Source organism: Orcinus orca, chromosome 15 (assembly GCF_937001465.1).
Source record: "Orcinus orca chromosome 15, mOrcOrc1.1, whole genome shotgun sequence".
Taxonomy (NCBI): Eukaryota; Metazoa; Chordata; class Mammalia; order Artiodactyla; family Delphinidae; genus Orcinus; species Orcinus orca.
The window spans coordinates 4,013,916-4,035,201 of record NC_064573.1 but is presented as its reverse complement, the minus strand read 5'-3'; the positions used below and the strand labels follow the sequence as shown (position 1 = coordinate 4,035,201).

Genomic DNA, 21,286 nt, shown 5'->3' with positions numbered 1-21,286 from the left:
TGCAGCTGCCAGCAAATCTAAAGTATGGTTTCTGCCTGCCATTTGCTACTATTGCCCTCTGACTCCAAAACACAGAGGAGCATTGTAAATTTTTCATGAAGAGGCTTCAGTCTGTAAAACAGCAAACAGGAATAATGTTTTAAATGCAATCATTGTCAAGTTTGAACAATGTAATTTATCAAGAGAGCAGTTTGTACTATATAATAAGTTTCATATATTAATACAATTTTTCATCTGATGTCAGGCTTCTGATTTATGAATAGCCCATGATCTAAGGTGATCATTGAATTATAATTCAAGTAATAAGAAGCTAGGAACAAGACACTGGAACTGCTCCCCTGCATTAGCTTGCATGCCACCAAGCCAATTTACTAAACATCCGTGGGCTAAATGATACAGTTTTTCTAATTCAAAGAAGGCACTTGTTAATTAGATAAAGGCTAAAGCTCTCATTATTTTTAAATGATTTAAGAACAAGTAGAGATCTTACAGCTTATACTGCAGCTCTAATAGTTCTCTGCTTACTGCCTTGTAGTAAGAGTATTAAAGACAGATGGGCCAGGCTGATTTAAACCAATTACAGCATTTCTTGTACACCAGTAGCAATGACTGTTCACAGGCGCATCAGTTGCTAATATTCGAAACGTTTCAGATGGTTGAAACACCACTGATTAATGTGATTTATGAATAAGTTGTTTCCTTCTGCTAATTTTTGGGGAGTAATCACACCTCCAGACTGTATTCAGTAGTTCCTGAGGCTTATTTCATATTCCCCAGTAATACTTACAAGTATTTTATAGAGATTTAACTTTCTTATATACCAAAATAAAGAAAAGCATTAACTTTTCTCAGTTCTGTTTATTGAGCACCTGTTAGGTGCTGGGCACTGGGCTAGGCCCTGGTGGAATCAGTGCTCATCAAGTGAGTGTCCTTTTAAATATCTTGATTGCTGTGATGGCAAATGAATAACAAATTCTAGAAAAACAATCAGACATTGTCAGTCATTAGTTAAAAAATATATCTAATGCATATGAAATTCACACCTGAATACTTGTAAGGCTGTGAATTTGCTTTACCATTAATGTCAAACTTTGGAATTATATAAAAATTAAGAATTGATAAAGTAGCTTATGTTTGTGAAAATTAATAAGATGCTGAGTTCTCGAGTCCTTTGTCTATATGTTGATGGCAGATACGTTGTATGATGTCTGCTCGCGCAGCCGTTCATCTCCTTGGAATCGTGTTGCTCGTTGGCTGTTTGTTCTTCCCCCCTTCCTCCCTGCATCCCTCCGTCCTTCTCTTCCTTCCTTCATTCCAGAATTGATGACGCGTGTCTACTTTGTATCACCCACTTGTCCATAAGTGTTTTCCTTGACTTTATTGCTTACTCACAATATAAATTTCCCAGGATACCTTAAATATCATCAGCTTTGTTTTTTTCCCTTTTTAATCTCCTCATTTATTGTTTCCCATTGTTATTGTTAATACAGTGGTGAGCTTCAAATTCAGCCAATTTTATTTATAGGAACATTGTCTTGTGTAGCAAAGAGGTAGCCACACCACCTACCCTGGAAAAGTAGTCATTGGTTGTTTTTGCAGTATAGTTTGAATTTGGCAGTCTCTTCATAAATGTTAAGTCGATATAGTCTTTGAGAGACAGGCACTACACGTATATGCTGTTTCTTACCTTCAGGTCTGTCTGGGGACGGGCAGTGACCAGCTGCTCTGAAAGCTTACAAATCGCATTGTGCTGTTTCTTTTTACCCTTGTTTAACCACCTTCCATTTTTCTTTATTTATCCAAATTTTTTAAATAGTTATTTCAAAGTTGTTGGGCATGTGATTGGAAAATCACATGTATAAGAGATTTCAAATTGTTCTATATTTTCTTCTTCGTTGTCCTAATTTAAAAAAAAAAATCCTTATCTGAGCAACAAGTTATATTATTAATGGACCCTGAGTAGGACAAGTTATTTGCTGCAGTAACTTTTGATCTGTTTAATAAGTACTCAAGCTGTGTAGTGGAGTTTTTATTGTACTCTGCAGTGTACAGTTATGAAGTGTGGTACATAATAAAATTGAAGCAATAATGTTGATATTTCTGAGGGATCCATCAGAGCTGACCTGAAGCAACATATTTCATCTGGTTTGTCTGGGTATGAATGTTTGAAAGTTATGGCTGAAATTACGAGAACGACAATATTGTGTTTATGACTTCTGATTATTTACCATGGTAAGGTACCTCACCCTTTGTGATTCCCAAAACTATTTCTATGACAGTTCATTAGTGTTGGTGTCAAGGAACAAATGAAAAAGACGAAATACATTTAGTATTAGGCAATAAGACATTTTAAGCTAAATGTTGGTATTTAATGTGTAGGAGTATAAAAAGCTAACGTGGAATCATTCCGATAGGGAAGAGAACACATCATTTTTGTAGTTTCAGGTAGGTTTCTATATGTGTGTATTGTTCAGGTCCACGCTTCACGAAATCGTTAATGTGACTTGAGATGGCTTGTTTTAGGCGGCAGAAAGAAGATTAAGGAGGAAGAAACTCTTTTCACTAGAAAAGTGTAGGATAAGTTTTACAGATCATTGTCCTGAAAATGAGAACTGTTTAATATTGGAAAAGATTGCCATTTGAATCTAAAAAATACATTTATCTGTGAAAAGATAAATTAACTACCTTGAAATATAATTTGTGTTTGCTTGTCTCTCTTCCTTATCAGATTTTACGTACCTTGAGGATGCAGGCCTGTGTCCTATTCATCTTTGTGTTTCCAGAACACAGGATAGGGTCTGGCCCATAGTGCATGTTCGAGAGACATTTAATAGTGGAGATACTTGACTTTTTCTCCGTGTAGCAGCTCCCAAATAGTGTGAGACCAAGGAAGAAAATTAAGAAACACATGGTTTCCTAACAATGGAATTAAGATACTCATTAATGCCTTTCAAATGACTGCTGCCTAATTTTTCCTTATTGAAAGGAAATTGATCTGTCTTGATCAGCCAGACCATTTTGAATGAAAACCTCACGCCTTTATTTTTTGAGAAGTATGTAATTATTAAGTAATCAGTGTTTAACTCGGGATAATTTGTAAGTGAGCTTCCAGTAGACTACAGGACCTTGATGATACTACTAAATACTATTATTTATTGCTGCTGTTGCTGCTGCTGTATTATTGCCTAGCAGACCAAAATACAGAATCTCACCTTTTAAGAAAGTTCATAGCATCTATACAGACACCGTTTGCTCATGTGTGTTTCTTGACTACCATTTTTGTTGCTGCCAAAGTAAGTTTTAAGCCATATTTTCACTCATCAATATTCACTAGTGTGTTGATTTGATAAGTTTTCTTTTGGATATTGTGGTGGGGATAGGAGGAAAGGTGTTAACTAGTGGTAGATTACTTTTTAAACATTTCATTGAGCTCAGTGTTATGGTTTTATATGACCATGATAAGTCATTGGCGTTTCATTTCATTGCTGGAATGATACAAAAACATTCATTAAAAAACACAGCAACTGTAAAAATAGAAATACATAATTTTTATGTGGTTGCGCTTCATATTTAATTTTATAAATAAAACCATTAGCTTTAAAGAAACCATTATATACTTCTGAATTATTTCAAAGGTAATACTGTGGATACACACACACACACACACACACACACACACACACACACACACACACACACACACACACACACCCTAAGTGTGTTGACATGATTTACCCTTCAGAGTATGCCTCTGGAGCAGTCATCAGAAGTAGTTTTCACATTGTCTTTTTCCTCTCCATTGTGCCCATCACATTTTATATGGCCCAGAATCAGGCAGTGAGAAATCCTGATTGGACCTCCAGGAAGTGCTCTGATGTTCATCAGCCTTGTGTGCAAGACAGAAAAGCTGATAGTCCGAAATTGCACTATAAACTAAGACAGACTGTCAGTTTTTAGGAATGGCGGGGAATGGCCTATTTATGTAATCAGATACTAACCCTGGGAAGAAGCTGTCAGGCACATTCTTGTTGTGTAAGCAGCAGGCAAACTGTGCTTTATCTGACAGACAGTGTGTAAATCTGTCCATGCAAAAACCCAAATGTTTGGTTTGCTCCTAGTCACTGTAATAATCTGCTTATTTTCGTCTGCTAGAGCAGTGACATCACTTAGCAGAATGTGCTGCAGACATAAGGCCCAGATAAGACTGCGTTAGTGTCAGTCATTCATTCCTTGATTGGCAAGAAGATAAATAGGAATTTACTAGAGGTTTGCTTTCAGCTAAAGGAATAGACAACGTGTTCTGGACAGGAATAGCTATTTATTAGCTTGGTTATTTTGCATCTTGAGAAAATGGATAGAATACATCATGTCTAATTATAGTTTCTAGGAATAAGTAGTGTACCATATCAATAATTATTGAATAGTTGTGTCCAAAGGGAGTCTTCTCTGATTTGTTAAGATGCTTTTACTTGCTATATATATTTATTTCATTGACTTTTATGTATTGTTTTCAGCACCCTTTAGTTTTTCATTCTAAAAGTAACTTTTTATTATTTCATTATTTGCTGAGCGTGAATAGTAATGACTTTATGAATGTGGGTATTTAAGAATCTGTAAATTAAATCCTATTCTTGAGGAGAAATTGAAGTTGTTCTAATCTGAATTTATGACTTTAAACTCAGAGTTAAAAATGAATTCAGTGTTTTCATATATTTGTTCAGTGAGAATATTGTACCTTCCTGTGATTGAAAGATCTATATTATAGCAAGTGTTAATTGTGAGTAGTGTCTTCTTTGATATTCACTCATTGAATAAGTAATGTAACTTTAGGAATTTTCTTTAAAATTTCTGTAAGATTATTCAGCTTCTTTTACTTTTCATTCAAATCTTCAGTTTGGTTTTACCAAATAAATGATTTCTTTGCTAATTGTAAATGATTGGGAACAGCACTGATTGTTTTAAACAAAGAGGAAACCTCAATCCTGGACCACAGTCTTTTATGATCAGAAACTTTATGGGACGCATCTCCGAAGCGAGCAGCAATCAGGTTGAACTGAGTGTAGCAGAGGCAGCCTGTGGGTCCCCAGCTAGATGCTCTCTTGCCCTGGTACAGGTGGCCACACATGTCTGAGGGTGACCAAAGGCTTTTTTCTAAGAATTTTAAGAACAGCAGTAAGAGAGAAATAAAAAGTATACAAAAGCATACATATCTGACACCCTGATACCAGTCCTGAGGCGTAAGTGCATAATTTACTTCTGCTCTGTGTGCTGTGAAGTTGTAGTCATCTTTGTTTTGATGGCCTGAGTACCAAAGTACATGTGTATATATTACTTTATTAGCCCATGATAGTAAATTCACATAATTAATCAAATTCTGATTGGTTTTATTATCATCAAATTGCACACATTTTTAAATCAACTTATTTAGAAACATAAATCCTAAGGTTTGATAATTGAGTTCTTTAATTCTACCTCTTTACCTCTTTTCCTCTGTTGCCAACCCTGTCCACCATATTAATCCCTGGTCAGATCTGCGTAAGCTCAGGTAAAATTTAAAAGTCATTCAGAGAGGTCTTATTTACTTGATAGCAATTAAAATGTGCTAGTATTTTCACTTTTGTTGTTCCCCAAAGGAAATTTTCCTAATTATCTTTCACCCGGGCTTTAATTCTAAGTACTTTTCTTCTATCTCTCTTGCTTCTAAGTGACTCTGTGTATATTTCTTAGTGCTCTATTGCATATTATTTTTGAAGAATAGTAGATACCAGTAATCAATATAAACTTGGTTATTATGAAAAATGTTAGCGATATTTGGAAATGTACAGCACAATCTCTGGATGTTCCATGAGGTGATTTGTAGAAGTGAGGACAGCTGTCTCTTCCGTCTTTGGACCCCTTTTCTTTAGTTCTTAGCTCTTAGGCACGTTTTTGTGAATATCATCACGTACATTCCTGTGGAATGCTTCATCTGTATCTTCTGGTTATATATAGGAGTCTCTCTCTTTTTTTTTTTTTTTTTTTTGCGGTACGCGGGCCTCTCACTGTTGTGGTCTCTCCCGTTGCGGAGCACAGGCTCCAGACGCGCAGGCTCAGCGGCCATGGCTCACGGGCCCAGCCGCTCCGCGGCATGTGGGATCTTCCCAGACCGGGGCACAAACCCGTGTCCCCTGCATCAGCAGGCGGACTCTCAACCACTGCGCCACCAGGAGAGTCCTAGGAGTCTCTTTTTATTCATCTTTTATTGTTATGTTTTCAATCCTAGTCTGTCAGTTTTAGTCACTAACATTCCATTCAGTAACTGTTTGAGCACCTGCTCTCTGTAAGGCATTAGAGCAGCTTATTTGAGGGTGTGTTCTCTGTTCTTTTGCTGTTGTTACTATCTTACCTTCCTGTACTTCTGGTTTTGGATTATTATAAAGCTATAATTTATTATTATAAACCATAATTTGTTAGATTGTCACTTTCTGTTGTTTTGTTTTACTGTCTTTGACAAATTAAAGAATAGAAAGTTCAAGCTTCTGTCTCCTGGAAGTCAGCCTTTTTATTCCAGTGGAGAATTAACTAGCACTTGGACTGCACATAGACCCCACAAATAGAAAGACAGGGCCTTTCAGGAGATAGAATCTCTCATCAACAATGATGGTTGGTTGATCCCAGACAGATATATTCGATTGACTCTTGGCCTCAGAACCCTTCTTTCCTATACTGGAGAGAACAGCCTTTGGTAGCATCACTTCATGAATTTGGGTCTTTGGGAACACATCCTTAGGACCAGACTAAGTGGAAATTTAATTGAAATTAGACCTGTGGGGTTTCATTGTTGGGACATATTTTGGAAGTATTTTGTTTGAACTCCATTGCATGTGACATGTGTAGAAATTCAGGCTAAAAGAACAACCAGAGCACTGATGTCTCAGCTAAGTCGGTGTCAGGGCGGCTGTTTCACTTCTGTGGCATGGCCTCCTTCAAGCAGCTTTGTTTGCAGTTTTCAACATGTCATTGGGAAAGTCATTTATCAGAATACTTCTTGCCGTGTTTTGAGCCTTCAATAAATTTTAGTTATATATGATTATTAAATGTTATAAATGTTTCTTAATACATCACTTTCCTGCCCTTACTACTGTGAAAGATATCAAGAAGTTGAAAATCTAATGTCCCTGAGTTGTTTTGGGTCTTTTAGGGAATGTACGTAACTGAGAGTAGTAAACAGTTCAAAAGTCCATATACGTGAGGTGGTGTGGAGTCAACTTGTGAGTGGCACATAAGCCACAATAAGATCAGGACTCTTGTGTAACAGAGAATTACACGAAATGTAGAAGAAGGGTAGGTCTTTAGTGAGAGCTGGTCTGACTGTCTCAAAAATGTGATAATATCTTTCTATTACTGAACACCTAGAACCATCTCTTCCAGAACTGTGACTATGTGGTTACTCATGGCAAACAGAAGATTCTTCAGTTACAGTGAACAGTATCTATGATTAGCTGTCAGCTGTATGGTATTCACAGTGTAGGCTTATAAAATCATTGAACACTGATTTCTGAACTATCTGAATACAAATATAGTGAGGTTTTTGACTTCAAAAATTGAGAAGAAAAAGATGTCTTTCTTTTTAGCGATCTGATTTTACACTGCCTCAATAACTATCTCAACTCTTGTTTCTCTCTGTGGTACTCTGATTGTTTCAGCTATGTATCAATAACATTGTATGTTAGTATGGCGTAGAAAAGCCAGTGATGGATAAAATTAGTGATTCTTTTAAATTTTACTTAAAAATTTATTTTGGCTAAACCTGTTTGTTTTGAATTATGCTTTTAAAACTCTTTGCTTACGTATATATTTTTAAAAAATGGAATGTGTGTTGGTAAATATTTTTAATACAGTAGTATATAAAGTGCTAAGTAAAAGTTCCCTTCTCCCAAATTGATGCCCTTCCTCTTCCTCCAGTCTTCCTCAGCCAAATCTTAGTTCCCACCCAAGGTTCCTACTATTCACAGTGAATCTGTCCCTACTGTTTCTATTTGTCTGTTCATACATATGTATATGTGTGGTGTGTGTGTGTGTTTTTCATATGTTGCATATTAAAATAAACTTAATTCTGTAAATTTTGTCCCTTTACAATATTTAATTAATTCATCATTTGAGCAGTTATTTACTGGGTACCTACTATGTGCTAAGCCCTGTGTTGGACCCTGGGGATATAGCAGAAAATAAAGCAGGCAAACGTTCTGCTCTCACGAGCTTACATACCAGTGTGGGGAGAAATTCAACAAACAAAACTGAAAGTCCAATATATGCCAGTATTAAAATAGTGGTGATATAGTAAGGGAAAGAGGGAAGAGCCAGGAGTGCTGGGTGGGATATTTCAGCTCTCCATAGGTGGCGAGGGGAGCCTCTGTCAGAGAGAAGGTGACAAGTGATCTAGACCTGATTGCGGGTAGGAGAGGGGCCCCTTGAGTCTTTCAGGCAGAGGGAAAAGTGCTCAAGTCTCCTGAAGACGATTGTGTGGGGCGTGGCCCAGGGCTGCCAAGAGGCCGCTGTGCCTGGGGTGTGCACAGGGTGGGAAGGAGGACGTGATGGCAGCTCAGGCCATGTCAGGCTCTGGAGGACTCTGCAAGGACTTTGGTTTTTTTCTTCTGTGTGAGATTGGAGGGTATTTAACAGAGGCCTGGCGCGGTCTGACTTACGCTGTAGCAGAATCGCTGTTTGCAGTATGCAGAGAATAGACTGAACGGCAGGAAGGGAGCGGGTGGTGATGGCAGAGGCTGGGAGCTCTGTTGGACATGGTGAGCTGGACCCCAGTGGTAGCAACAGGGGTAGATAGAAGCGTCCAGACTCTGAATATATCTGAAAAGTCCAGCCCACAGGATTTACCAGTGGATTGGATGAGATAAAGAGTAACGGATCACACCAAGGTTTGGGCATGAACAGTGAAGGGAAAAGGGAAAAATGAAGTCACGTCATTAACTAAACGGGCAAAACCACTGTCAAGAGCAGGTTCCGTTGGGGGAGATTGTGAGCCAGGTTTAGACGCGGGACATTTGAGAAGCCCGTCGGCTATCCCAGTGGAGACGTTGTGTGGGCAGCTAAATACCGACTAGACCTCAGATATAAACGTGGATGTCATCAGAGTACAGGTCACCAAAGGAGTGCAGGTGGGTCATCCAGGCTTCAGAAGGCAAGGAGGAACCAGGAGAATGAGACTCTCATGTTCTCAGGTCAAGGGAGCGTTTGCGATCAGCTGCTGGCCTGGGTAGGTCAGGTCTTGCTCTTGGGCTGCATCTGACATTGATTGAAGATACCTGTGTGCCAGGCTTGGCAGGACGCAGGATGTGGCTGAGTTACAGGAGAACAGGGTGTCTGCAGTCCCTGCCTGCTGGGCACACTTGGCTCCTCTCTCTGCGCCCTTTCCTGGCGCCTCTGCTCAAATACTGTCCCCTGGACTCTGCTGGCCCCGCCTGACACCCTGGGAGATCTGACCCTCACGGCACCTTCACGGCGGCTCCCACTTGGCTAGAAGCCTCCTTGTTACTGCCTTACGTGAAATAATTCTTGGACTTTAATTCATTTCCATGTATTTCAGTCTGAAGAATCTTTAATAAAAAATATAGTAGTGATACAAAGAGTTGAGCAGTTTTGTTTTCTTTGTATCATAAAGTCTAAACTAGCAACCTTTTTGACTTTCACTTTTATTCCTTCCCAGCCCATATTTGAGAAGTCTTTTTTTGTTGTTAACGTCATTTTGATAGTTTCAGTTATTTCTGTATTTTAGCTTCCCTAACACTATAGTTGCTCCAAGTATAAATATATTTTATCACTTACATCCTTCCAGTTGTTTTTGCTTATGCATTTAATTATATTAGAAAGAAACTTAGTTTGAATGCTGGAAGGTACATAATAAATGATGTTATTCCCATAGTCTTTTGTTTGAGGTGTTGAAGATTTGAAAAATTAGTATAAATGATCTATATTCAGTGTTTATAGATGCCTATCTGAATTTATCTTTTCAAAATAATTTAGAATATATGAGAAGTAGATGAAATCCACAAATCTGTTTTGCAGAAAAGAATTCCATAGCTGTACATATCCAACTTTTTAAGTAAATAATACTCTTCTGTATTGAAAGGAAGCTAAATTAATTGCTTTACCCTGCATTTAGGAGGTTGTTTCCACCCAAATGTACCTCATATATGTATGTACTTTCTATAGTTTTACTCCTGTTTCATTGCAGGCTACTTCACACCCGTTGTATGGTGGACATGTGTGAGAAATGGTGGAGAGACTACTAGTATTTAACTACTTACTTAGTATTTAACTACTTACTCTCAGTTGAATCACAATAACTTTAAAACTCTTTAAAGACTTGTTTTTTATGTTAATCCAATGTTAGCACTTTCCCTTGAACTTATGATTTAGAAAAGAACAGATAAATCCCTTACAACATGATCTTTCTACATATATGAATGTCAGAATATTGTGATGTAAGTAAAGCAAGTGATGATCCGTATCAGGCTCTACAGTATTTACGCTGACTTCATCTTCTGAACTCACGTCATGTCTTGGTGATGCTCCAGTGCACAAATGCTCCAAGACACTTACTCTAGAAGTGTACTGTAACTGCTGCTCTTCGGACTAAGGTCTCAGAAAGGGTCAATTCCGTACTGAACTCTGAGATTACTGGGCAATACATCTCAGCCCTTCTAGCTAATCTTACCTTGAGCTCAAATGGTTCCCTAGATCATCCTGACATGCTAGAAGGCCGAGATGATGACAAAGGCCAGGACAATGAAATACCTAAGTTTGGAAAGGCTGCCTTCCCTGCTTCAGCAAATCACATAGTCACCATCAGGGTGGACAGCCCTTTCTAAATCTGGCATGTCTATTCAAATGTCTAGAAATTCTGTTTCCAAAGTAGATACATAAGGACCTACAGGATAGAGTGTAAACATCCCGTATTTGCTAGTATGTAAGATGCACGGGTCTGTGGAACATGTTCCAGTATTATTGTACAAGAATATTTTTTAGGAAAAAAATATCATTTTTTATACATATATCGAAGGTGAATTTAAATTGTTTGGTAGAGAGGAATACTATTTTGTACATTTCCATTTAACCTACTGTGTACTTGAGTCCTGTATGAAGTCTCATTTTGAATAAATAGCGATGGTCCACTGTCCCTTAACTAATGTTAATATTTAGAGAATTACGTACACTGGTGTCAGTTGCTGGTTCTAACAGTGCTGTAGTATTGACAGATTTAACTCTCCTATGTTAGGGGTGTAACCCATGATCAGCCTGTTGTCTTCGGCTTATTAATTTTGTTAAGAAAACTACTACTCTTTTTAAAATACTCTGATAGTCCTTCATTGGAGAGTTGGAGCTGACAAGGATTGCCGTAAGGAATCCAAGTAGGAAACTATGACTTTCTTATTATTGCTGTTTTAAACAATTGTGAAATAATAGATAATTCTCATGATTTACTATTTATAGAGCACCAGTGATCTACACTGTAATATAAAATGATGTCTTGTGCTCAGTATTTTTAGAAATATTGACGTGAATACACACCAGGAATAAAAATTACATGGTCCTACTGAGGCTCAAGAGAGGCTGCCCAAGGCCAGACACTTATTAACTTCTCTTTCCCCAGCAGCATGAATATGTGACCCCAAATATTATTTCTGAGTCAGTGGCATGCCAGGAACTGAGCAGTTTTATTCATATGAAAGTGTCAGCTTTATTAGCAAAAGGGGATTGGAATCATCCATTCCATACAGATGCCTGATGTACCTTACAATGTATATTTGTCCTAGTAAAGTTTCATATAGTGATGTGAATGACACATTGCTTGGCATAATAATATAACACCATGGTGTGAAGACCTTATGACTTTTATAAAATCCTTACAAATCGTAGTTTCTTGATGAGTGGGACTGTGACAGATTGTCTGAATTGGGACAGACGTTTTTGTTTGTACTCAGCTTCCATTAATATATCAGTTGTGTTTAATGTTAACATATTAAAAATTAAAAGGAAATAACTTTAGGGGATTTTGTAGTTGATTTTTAAATTCGTGCTTCTTTCTATAAACCTGTTTTTGTTCTTATTGGTAAAATCTATCTTATTCATATTTACCAACCAATTCATTCTAATACAGTTAATACTGGAACTGGCAAGGGTAGCATCAGAAAACTTAGTAAAACCTTTTTCCATTGACATGCAACTGGTACAGTCTGTGAGGTTCTCAGCTCTGAAATAACATTTTTATAGCATCCGTAGGTACATAGCTTGACACATAGCAGTCTTTGTTAGTGCTGACATACTGTTTGTAAGATTACGTGTTATTTGTCCCAGTGTATAAATGAGTTTGTCATGAATCTCAGATGTGCACATTGTTATGGTAGGTTTTTTCCCAGACATGTACATATTTGTGGCTTGTATACAAGTGTACTGTATCTTTTTGATCATGGGCACTTGTGAAGGATAAAGCCACATGTAGCTCCTTAGAAAATTATAGTCAAATAATTGTGAAAAACAAACAATGGAAGGGAGATCGGAGAGGGGGAAAAGAAAAACAAAAAATAGATTGGTGGTTCCTTTTGTCATATCAAAGTCAGGTTTCCCTGTCTTTTTATCAGGGCCATTTCAGTCTGACTCAGCTTAAAGGATGCAACTTTATTTCCCCCATCTGTGCAGCCTGCTCCCCACTCCCTCCCCTGCCATGATCAGCTCAGGGCTCACACACACAGCACCTTCCCCGCCTCTGCCTGTCCCTCCTCCAGGCTTGTCACTGCCTGCCACCTTTGTTACTAGAGTCTGTTCTGTCCTTTCAGACTCACCTGAAGCTCCACCTCATCCATGAAGCCTTTCCAGCTGCTTCACTCTATATTCACCGATGCTTTTTCTAAACATCTTTTCAAAAAGCTTTTTTAAAAAGTCCAACAGAATGTGGTGAGCTTTTGTTCTAATTATTTCACTGACATTAGTGTCTGCCATTGAGGCACAGGCTCCTTTTGGGGAGGCGTGTGTATCTTTCCTTCACTTATAGGTCTGTACATGCATGAATAATTGCTAGACACACAGTAGATTCCAATACATACTTTTTAAAAAATTGATCAATTGATATAGAAGTAGCTGAGATATTATAATTTGAAGATTGTTAGGCTTGTGTTATAAATGTCCAAAGACTGAACATCCGTCAAGACATTTGGGATGAATGTGTAAATGGGGTTTGAAATGCATTTTGTCGTTTTAGCTCAAATTATTTATATCAGTAAGAGCAGTGATTTCAAAGAAATTCTCTTTATATGGTCTTTAAACAGTAACATTAGTCCTTTATTTGTAACTGCTGTTTTAACCTTCCTTGCATAAATCCAGCGTTTTCTTACCTAACCTGAAGCGATAAAATTTCATTTAGTCCAGACTAGAGGATTGTGGCAATTTAATATATGTCTTGTTCTCCAGGACTTGACTTCTATGGTTAGTTAAAATTATTTCAACTTTGCAAGCCCTCCAGCTGTGTGACACACTTGAAAGGGGGTAGTTTGAAAGGACGGGGCAGCCTGCACTGAATGGGTCTCATATGCAGTATAATTCCTTCCACCTGTTCTTCTCATGTTGGCGTTTGAAAGCCCTGCAGGAAACATGAACTATTTCAGGATTGAACCAACTTCTCAAACCCTGTGAAGGGGCTTAGTGGACCTTTGTTTGCCAGCAGTGCTCGATTCAGATTCTTTTACCCTGTACAGATCAGGGTGCTTTTGGGGGGTGCAGGTGGGGAGATGCGACCTCACCTAAGCCAGGGATAGGCCGATTACTCTCTGCAGGCCTGATCAGGCCCACTGCCTGTTTTTGTAAATAAAGTTTTATTGGAACACAGCCATGCTTACCTATTTATGTACTGTCCACGGCTACTTCTGTGCTACCAAGGCGGAGTTGAGAAGTTGCATTGAAGACCTGAGGGCCCACTGAGTAGAAAGTATTTACTGTCTTTTACACAGAGCCTTTCCTAACCCCTGTTGTGCTGAGGAGTTTTGGATACAGCACATGCAGTGGAACGGGCACCGTTCCAGTCAAATTTAATAGGATGGTTTGGGGTAGGCCAGAGTTTATGGTCTCTTTGACAAAGAAAAATTTCATGGGAATGGGATTTTGAAGGATGAATTCAATCTTGAGGGCATGGCCCTTGTAATCCTTGAATGTTTTTCTTTGGAATGAGTCATTCTCTTGGTTCTTAGTAGACTAAGGCAACCAGGGATTAATATTCTGCCAATGCTCTTCCCAGAAGTAACTTTGACACAAAGCTTTGCAACCTTTGGAAAGAACTGAAAGGGCCAGAAAACATATGTCACAGCTTCTAGAATCTGAATGATACCTTAAGCGGTTTTAAAATGATGGCTTCAGCAAGAATGAGGTTAAATTTCTTTTCCAACTAGTTAACAAGGATCTGGCTTGTTAATTAGGCTAATTATCACCTGTTCAGGGCAAAAAATGCGCTCAAGACTCTTGGCTAAAGTAGCAGGCTCCCTTGCGCGCTGTATAAAAGCCCTCACAGGAGGTTTCCAACTTCATCTGTAAGCCACACTTGATTCTGAAGAGTTGAATTCAGTAAATGAAACCTTTCTAATCTTAGGTCTTTGTGGCTTCTTGATATAAATCATGCTCATGTTTTATATATAATCAGGAACAGGTCACTCTCAAGAGTCCAGCCTAATTTAAATAATCTGATATTAGTGTTAGATATTTTTGGTTTCAGGATATAACTTCAATCATTGAGTCAGGTTTTTTTTGGATCTAGTATGCACGCATGCATGTGCGTGTGCACACACACACACACACGCACACACGAGTATTTGGAAGGAGGTGGCCAGAGGAACCCCGAGTGTATTCCTTGTTATTACTCACCTGTCAGTGTAGCTTTTCAATTTTCAATTTAGAGAAAACAGAGATTCTTACTTTCCATGCAGTTTAAAGCTGCATATTTTATTTAAACATATATATATATATATATATATATATATATATATATATATATATAGTACTTGAAACCTCATAAAACTAAGATGAACAGGATTACTATGGAGTAATAATATTGGGGTAATTAATGTGGATTTAGTGCCTGTTTTACATGAATAAGTAGTTTAAGTCTAAAAACAGTATTGTATGTTTTTCCTCAGATGTTTCCTAGGCCAGAAACAGTATAGGCACGTCACAGTTCCGATGCGTATAGGTATTGGATTTGTTACCATGGCAGAATTTCTTGAACTTCATTTTGCTTTGTTACCTTTTGGATACTTTTTCAGCGTAAGACTCATGTGAATTAATTGAGATTGAAGTTGCTCTTTAGTGGTTGTCTTTATATGCCTTTTATGTGCTTCTTTGTTCAAGAAAGTGATTGTTTTTCAGTTTTATTTGCAGCTCAGCAGAAATTTGTAAGGTAGCCCTACTGGGCAAAGACCCCATCATATTCTATTTTCGTTTCATCTCTTAGTATATTATTATGTAATTATTAAATTATAATAATTTTAAAAGGAGGCTGTTATCCCAAAGAAACAGCCTGCATATTGGTAGTATCCGAGTAACTTAGAAATTGTTGAAACAGATTCATTAGTATATTGGACTGTTTTGCTAGGAATCATACAAGCCTTGTATTGTTTTCAGTTCTGTGTTTATTCCTAAAGACCAGCAATACCTGTCAGTTAAGGTTTTGCAACATCAGTTTACTGTTAATCATTTTGAATCAGTCAGCACCTTTATTTCAGAGTTTTGGAAGATAATAACTGCATGATTATTTAATGTTTTAATAAAGTTTAGCTCATTCATTTGGAGCAGATCTTGCTCATTGCTGTTTTTTGCAGATATGAATTTGTATGATTTATTAACGTGACGTGACATGTAGAAAAGAAAGTTTGGATTACTTAATTAAAATATTCACTTCAAATTGTGGAATTTTTCAAAAACAATGAAAGCACTTTTTAAGATGTTAACATATGACCTTGTTTACTTTGTTTTCCTTTTAAAAACAACAAAAATGTACAATTGTAGTTAGCTCTCTAGCCCCATATGCATGCCTTACCCCTCTTCTCAGAAACAAGCAGTATTCACAAATTATGATGTCATGCATGTTTTTGCATGTGGACCTCATATGTTTAGATTTAATATTTCTATGCTTAACTTGCTTTGTTTCAGTGCAGTTACATTTTTGAGATTGTTTAACCCATGCTGATAAATGTAGCTCATTGATTCATTTTAACTTCATTATGATATTCCATTTTATGATTAAACTCATTATTTTTCTACTTCCCAGCTGATGGATATTTAAGATTGTTTACATCTTAATGGGGATACTTTTTTTTTTTTTTAAACATGTCTGTACTTGAGCCTGAGTTTCTCAATCATGTTAACCCAGACTGGGCTCTCCGGGAGAAAGGCAAAGGATATCTACAGCTCTAAAATGCATCACTAAAGCAACTGTATTCCAAATTATTCTGAATTGGAGAGATTAGAAAAGAACATAAAAATATACTAGTGGCAATTCTTACTGTATTTCAAAAATCATAAAGTAATAAAGCATCAAAGTATCAAAATACTTCTATCTTCATATGTAAATGGGATATGTGCAGATTTTTAATTAATTTGCTAATAAATTGACTGAATAACCCACGTAATAGGGTTTAAAATTTTTAAATAACATTTAAAAGTATAATTTGAAGAAGATGAGTATAGACTCTCTTGTTAGGATACTTACCTTGTGTAGTAATATGGAATTAGGGGCGCAACTCAAAATAGAAGTGTTATATATTTTGACAAAACTTATCTGCCCTTTAGGCATTCATAAACAGACAATTGCTCTAACACAGTCTAAGGCAGAAGTATCTATTAAGATAGTACCATTGATCATATAAAAATAATTCAGCTCCCTACTAATTCTTTAGTTTAACTTTGTATGTACATAATGCCTTGCAAAACCTCCATGAAATTTTTAAGTTTTTGTTATATGTATAACAATGAGGATATTTAGTATCGTGTCTTTAAAATTTTAAGTCTAGAGATGTGGGTTTTAGTCACGACTCTGTTTTATAAGTCATGTCATGAGTGAGTTCAGCGAAGAAGATCTTCCACCGGTTTTAACACAGAGAACACAGGCTCAGAGCCATTCCCCGCGTGCGTGTGTGTGTGCATGTGTGCGTGTGCGTGTGTGTGTGTGTGTTGGAGTGGTGGTGCTGGGGATAAAACAGCACATGTAACAGTAAATAAATATACTGTAAATATATTGAGAGTACTAGAAAAATGCTTAGAATTTAATCCAGGAGCCCTTATTTAATTTAGGAATACTTAGGAATTTACATTCAAAGATGAACTCTTAACTGACTTTTACATGACAGTTACCCACACGAAAATGGGTTTTATTCCAAAAGTGTCAGCAAACAACTGGATAATAATCCCTGGAAGCCAGGAACTTTGTAATGACAGCACCCTTTGGTAGGAACCACTCAAAGGTGCGACGACGCAGAACATTCTGTGTTTAAGATCATTGCCCGCAAAATGGTCAGACCATTGCTACATTGTCTTCTAATTCCTGCTTTGCTGTTGAGAAGTCTGGTACCATTTTAATTTACTTTCCTTCTGATTTTTTTTTTCTTTTGAAACCTTCTAAGATCACTTTATATCCAGTAGAAACATCTAGTGCAGACTGAGGAAAGGGGAGATGACACACTGCCCTGTTTCATTACAAGTCCGTAGCACTATTTGGCATTTTGAACTTTTTATCAAACGTTATAAAGTAGCTCTATTACATCAGAGCGGAAATGATGTGGACCTCCACCTGCTCTCCCGCAGATGTGGCCTTCTCCTTAGCACCTTTGCTGTCCCTGTGCTATGGCCTGCCATACCATTTTTCTTTTTAATTCAGTTCATAAATATTTAAATTTAAAAAATTAATTTAAAATGTTTAGAACACCAGAGGAAGGATATGAAACAAATACGGCAAACATGGATATTATCATCTGGGTACATAAACCTTGGTGGTAGATATGCATCTCTGTCATTTTCTGTATGTTTGAAATATTGACATTTATAAAATAAACACAAATGCTGAGGAAGGAGAAAAGACCAAACAGCATGAGGATCGCGAGCCCTGGGCGGCCTGAATGACCCCTGTTGCTGTCGTGTACGGATCTCACATTCCCACTCTGAGTCTGGTGAAATTACGTAAGGAACGAGACTCTTCACCACCAGTTCCCTTCATCCCATTGGTCCAAAGTTATTTATGGAACAGCTCTGGGTACCAGGCACTTTTATGGGCCATAGGATATACGGTGAACCAAACACCATCATACTGTTGTGTGCTTATCTTGTTTGTCCTTTTAGGTTGTACTTTTACATGATTGTCACTCGTTGTACATCCTTCAACTGACTGACTTTGTAACTCCCTGCACAAAAGGAGAGATGACTAGCGAATTTTATGCCAAATAGATCTCTTTTTAATATATTGTCAATTCAGTTAAACAAGAAGTTTCTGATGGAAGACCACCATGTGGAGATAGAAAAGCATTTATATCATTTAACCCAGTCTAATGTAGGTCCTGGGGCTTCACTGATACCTGGGAAACTGGATGGCCATCCCCAGTTGAGGGGCAGCAGCCAACAGAGCCACAGTTGACACAGCCTGTCGGGGCCTGGAGCTCCCATCACTCTGCCTCTCCCCGCACTGCCCCTTACCTGTCCTCCCTGCTGGCTCTGCATATCCACCTGCTTTCCAACATCTAAATTAAATGCCGTCTCTGGGAAGCCTTCTTTAATCCGCCCTGTCCCATTAATTGCTTCTTCTTTTAAATTTATGATGGCCTTTTACGTTTTTTCCTGGCACTGAGGTTATCTTTGTGAAGGATTTTCCTCACGTAGGAGCCTGTGATTTTCTTGAGAGCCAAATCTGACTCTTTTCCCTCTTTGTTTCTACCGTCTCGAACAGTGTTTGTGCTACAGTGGGTGTTCAGGTCTTTCTGAAGTACATGCAGAATACACAGTGATACCTCTTCTTCTTGGGTTCTCGTGGCAGAGCGGAACTGCACGTTTTCACTTAGGCTCTGTCCTAGTGACACATCCAGGTGGGCTTCCTGAAGGCCCCCAGGAGAGCGGATCCCTTGGATGGACGTCGTCCTTGCTCGTTGCATGGTGGCAGATAGTTTACAGTGTTTGAGGCTCAGAATTGTGCAGTTCCAGGAAACCCCCCACTGATGAGTAGGTCTTGGTCTTTATAAGGACACTTTACATTGGTAACATTTCAGGTTCTTTTCAAAGTACCAGTGCATGCACTTATTTTCATAAAGCAAATTGTAGAACATGTGAGGTTTTCTGAAAGTCAAGCGGTGGCCTTAGTTCTTTGTTATCTGGCTTTTGTCATATCATGACAGGCTCTAAGCTCTAGTTTAACATTTGTATTATGTATGAATAATAGAGTACATATATTGAGGTTTCATAGATGTAATTTTTTAAAATGTACATCATGGTAGATTTAAAAATGAGGGATTTATTTTGTCATTCATAAAGTTGTAATACAGTCTGGAATAACTATTTGTTAAAAGATAGCATCTACTTAACCTCCTTATTTATTTCTTTTAGGAGGAGGTTAGATCCACAATAAATACATGAAGAAATAAGTAGATAGGGGAATTTATCTTGGAAATAAGATCCCTGTCATGGTTTTGAAATGTTAAATGCATGAAGACCCGTCAAAGAGATATACGGACATGTTATTTTTTTACAGCGCATTTCTAAGTATTTAGTTATGTTTGTCATTCTCTAGTACCAGTAAGCAATGATCAAATGATACAGTAATTTCAAAGTCGGTCTGTGTTGAGTGGTGTAAACATAGTTTCTCTACACATACATTCTATAAGTATATTAATTGGCAATTTTAATATTAATGAAGCACTTAAGATATTTTATATGGCATTTCTTAAATATTTAGCAGTTTTTACTTCTGTTGCATTTAAAATATAATGTTATAAAAATATTACTACATATAACAAATGAAGAGAGAGTTTTATAAAAGGTAATTTTATAATTCGATTCTTAAGAATTTGTGAAACCTGAATGATTAATTTGTTAAAGTAATCCACATTTGCCTCAAAATGAGAAACTTAATTAATTGGAGCTTGGAATTTTTTTTTCTACCCTTACGGGACTAAGAAAATTTGTAAAATTTTAGTTAAAAGCATTTATGTAAAGAATATACTCTTTATATCTCCTTATTTATATCATAACTTAAAACGCAGGTATTATAATCTTATTTTTAAAATTGTATTAACTTGCTAAAAGTGTAGACCAACTTATGCTAGTCAGATCAAGCTGCCAGAGTCTGTCTCTTTTGTGGCATTGTGCTTATCAACTTATTAAAATATTTTAATTTTGAATATTGGGTTCTAATTTTCTTTTATTTGACTGTTCATTATCCTGAATTAATTAGCTGGACACTACTTTGTTAGCCACAGAGATTGCTTTAAACTAAATTGTATTAGAAATCAAAAGTAAATTTTTGTGGTGATTTCCTGAATGCAAGTGAAAAGGGACAGAAGCTCGACCAGAGAAAGTATTAAAGTTTTTTTGTTGATGGTTCATATTGCCTGGATTATGAAAGGTATTCAGAGATCTTTAACTGGGAACTGTGGGGCTGAAATATTTTCTGACGTGAGTATTGATTTGTTATTTTCAGTTTTCATCCCATACAGGAAATAATTGAGGTTTCTTTTTCTCAAAGGCATACTTTATGAAAAGTTGTATTTATAATCTTATTTTTATTCTTATCAAAGGGAACTTTTTATGTACCTGTGTGGTAACCCAGAAGGACACCTTGTTAAAAAGGAGACGCCCCTGGAGTGTGCCTCTCCTCCGAGGGAGCAGTGTGGTGTGTGCCGTTCCGGGCGGGCTGGGCTCTGAGTGCCGCCCGGCCCCAGCTGCCTCCGCCTGGCAGAGAGCAGGGGTGTCTGAGTAGTTTAGTACGGATAGCTTTTCATTTAGCCTTTGCTCTGACAGCCTGTGCCCTGGATAAGCGGTCTAGGCCTGTACAGGTGAAATCTATTCTCACATTTGCCTCAGGGGTGACTGGACTGTAACAGAATTTTTCAAACCCGTTGGGCCCAACCACAAAGCAGAGAATAAATGGCTGAAGTGCCAGGCCTGGACAGAAAAATCAATGCCTGGTTATACAGACATGACAGGCCAGGCCCGCAGTTCTCCTCGCGACACCCTGCACTCGCCACACTGCAGGGCTGCAGCGGCACCTGTCTGG

At 37.7% G+C, this 21,286-nt stretch overlaps 1 protein-coding gene across 4 annotated transcripts in view; it reads left to right on the top strand.

Annotated features, from left to right (window-relative positions):
- Positions 1-21,286, top strand: part of ZNF407 (zinc finger protein 407) — a 428,050-nt gene that overhangs the window by 218,907 nt on the left and 187,857 nt on the right. The window lies entirely within an intron of this gene.